Consider the following 3,517-nt stretch of genomic DNA (forward strand, 5'->3'; position numbering starts at 1 on the left):
AATAAAGGACTTCCTGTGAAGACACAGGATAGCTATTTTGGGATACTCCAGTATCCAAAATAGCATTGCAGTATAGATGTAGCCTTAGTGAACTGAAGACTGAGTACAATTTGAGGGAGGACTTCCAGGATTTAGTGCTTGTAAGCTTCCATTCCCTCTTCTTTCATGCCTTAGAATTGTCAGCTTTCCCCTCATTTCTGATCATAGCCAGCATCCACTTGGTAAGATCCTATGCATTTTTGCTTCTGGTTTGCATGGACTTATTCAGGCCAAGTACACATTTTGTCCAGCTATGTTCTTTCCCCTTATCTTTAAGAATAGTTCACAGAGCTTATGCCAGCAGAAGGCAAAAGTCAAAATGCTCTTTAATAAAACACTGCTTATTGGAAAATCAACATCTTCACAAGTTTCAATCTTGTAGTTAATATGGTTTAAGTAAGTATTCACTTACCTCTTGGAGCTCTGGTATCTGAGTCACTCCTAAGCATCCTCCTCTCTGTCAGCATTACAGCAGCTTGAGCACTTTCTTGATGTTTTCTTATTTTCCTAAGGGACTTTCAGTTATACTCCCAGGTTAATTTGATAAGTTTGTTATTGTCCAATGAGATTTTCTCAAGTCTAGACTTGAGCAAAAGTTTATCGTGGTCTTTGCTCTCTGGAATAATGTTTTGGTTTATACATTTTTTTCTAGTAGCTACGATATGTAGCCTTATATTCCTAGCTCCCGCTATTGTGACACACACCAATTGAAATGAGTCTCTGAACCAGTTGCCATATTATTTCTCAATAGTAAAGTCTTTTTTAATAGTTCTTCCTGTCCCACATGGATGTGTCAGGTTCTTTCAGACAAATTCATCCCTTCCCCCACCCCTAAGGTGACTCCTTCACTGTCCTGAAGTCCTTTTAAATAGTAATTAGACTTTCACTGTCCTGTTCTTGAGAAGGCCACTCTCTGTCACTCATGATTATGAAATTACCATATTTCTTAATAACTTCAGTTTATGCCAATATCATTTCCTTTTGGATGCTGTCCAATCTGTCACAGGCCACAAACACTAAGGCAAATTAAATGAAAACCTAAACCTGTGTTCACTTTGCTAATACTTGAAATACTTATAAGCTGATTGTCAGGGGTGCTGAGCACCAAGATCTTGCTTTAATTTCAACCAGAGTGTTGAGTGCTCAGCAATGTTGAAAGGCAGGCCGGGCCTTTGGTGCTTATGAACTTTGACTTGTTGTAGTGTTGTGTGCAACAATGTTGTTAAAAATGGCATGGCCCATTTTGTTTTATGTAGTTATAATGTGGGTAATCGAACTTATACAGACAGAGTCATGCCAGTATTGTCTGATGCTTCTCTAGGACCCTGGTTATTCTCTGGATAGTTTTTTTAAAAAGTGTGTTCCTGAAAGCCCAAGAACTTTGACCACGCGACAGAAAGAGCGCAACAGCCATGAGCCTGCGGCACATGCGTGGTCCGGCCAGACACTGCTAATGACAAGTCTCCGTCTGCGGCGCCGGGGCAAGCCCAGCACCCATAGTGGAGCACCCGCGGGGACATCCCCGAAGAAGAACTTTCATTATTTCCATTAACATGTGTTAGATGCTCAGATATTGGGGTGGAGCAATAATCCTACAGTCAACTCTAAAAAAATCTTATAGGAATGGAAAATAAAGGCAGAGGGAAGAATAGAAGAGCTATTCATATAAAAATGCCCCAGAGCAGGTGCAGAGAAGGCATCTTAAGAAGTTGTTTGTAGCTTCCTAATACTAAGTTACTTTAGTTTTTCATGGAGTCTCAGTAAGAGAAATTAAAAAGTAAATTATAATTTAAATGACAAAGTAAAGAGGTATACTTGGAATGTTAATACAGAGGGCTAACCCTTGCAGAAGCTAACCCTTAAGAGTGGATGGAGACAAACTCTAAACAGACTGCATAATGGGCATCCTCTTGAAGCCCTATGGAACACAGAAGTTTTAACGAGATACAAGTGATAACGGTGATAGTAACATTCCATCACAACACTGAAATTGTTTTGGAGATAAAGAGCAGGGAAACTGAGAGTGGGGCCTGATTCTTTAGTATTTTTGGTGGCTTCAGAATCACTTCAAATTTAGATACCTAGGTTAAAATTGTAATCTGTTCTCTTTTCTGTGTATCCAGATAACTTCTAATTATTTCAGTTTGTTAGACAGCCTGCCTTCTAAAGATACCACGTCGTCGTCCCCTTAAATGGTAGGCTCCCTTTTTCTCCCTTTCTACTCTAACTAGTGGACAATCTCTTACAGCACTGAAAAATCAGTCAAAAGCAGAGAAGAACCTTAGAGGTTCCAGTACCCTTCCTAGCTGCACACGGAGCAGCTGCCCAAATGGCAGGAGGATGCTTGTGTAGGGGGAGGAGGCCTTCATCTCGAGGATCTGATGGGATTGCATATATTGTCTGAAAGGAACTCTCTCTTCGACAGCTGTGTAGTTGGGGATCATCTACGTAGACTGGAGATAGGAGAGGAGCAAACCAAGAAAATAGTAAAACATGGTATCACCTGTATCAGGGAGCTCAGGGGATTTAAAAATGATAATTGTACCAGACCCATCTGGAACCATCCAGTTGTGTAGATATTGGCCTAGATAACTGCATGATCTCATTAGTATTAATCTTGTCCTCCCTTCCCTCTTCTTGTCTGTTGCTGCCTCATGTCTTTAATGAAAATGTAAACTTTTGGGGGGCAGGTACCATAAAGTATATGGAGCTAACATGACCTTTACTGCATCACTGTGATGACTTTGCTGTTATGTTTGATTCCTTCCCTCCTCCTCCTCTTTCTTTCCAAGTCTAGTTATTTCCTCATTTCATCTATCTTGTTGAGCCATAATGTAAGCTCTTCAGGACAGGAACTATTCTATTATAGTGCAGTATACTGCCAAACAGAATGGGGCCCCAACTTTGATTGGGGCCTCTAGGTGCTAGAGTATGACAAATTATAAACAGAATAGCAGCAACAGCTGGAAAGGAAGAGTAACCCAATACATCTACATTGAAGCATTTACTCCTGGCTTTTGAATGACCGAAACAGAATTATATGTACATAAAGTACACTGGGTCAGACTCTGATAGTTGTATGATAGTACATTACAGTGCTTTCAGTATAACTGTTGCTGATTTACACAAGTGTAAATCAGATCAGAATCTGTCACTTTCTCAGTTTTATTTTATGCAGAAGTTTCTTTCTACACTATCTGTTGGCTCTTTCTTTGGGAGCCTGCAAGCAGATAGTGAATGGCTGCACAGTTGCATTTTTTAGCAAGGCTTATACGTTTACAAAAATGCAGAACCTGAAAAATAAAGGTTACAATGACCAGTGCCTTCAAAGGAAGCTCTTCACTCTTCCAACCACTGAAAAACAATAAATAAAGGAATAGATTAGACAACAGCCCTTGCCCCAACATAGCTTGGACACATGCTCACTCACAGCTCATCTGTCAAAACAAAGCACGGCACAGCCAAACTAGGTGGTTGC

The sequence above is a fragment of the Pelodiscus sinensis genome, chromosome 2, assembly GCF_049634645.1.
Source record: "Pelodiscus sinensis isolate JC-2024 chromosome 2, ASM4963464v1, whole genome shotgun sequence".
Lineage (NCBI taxonomy): Eukaryota > Metazoa > Chordata > Testudines > Trionychidae > Pelodiscus > Pelodiscus sinensis.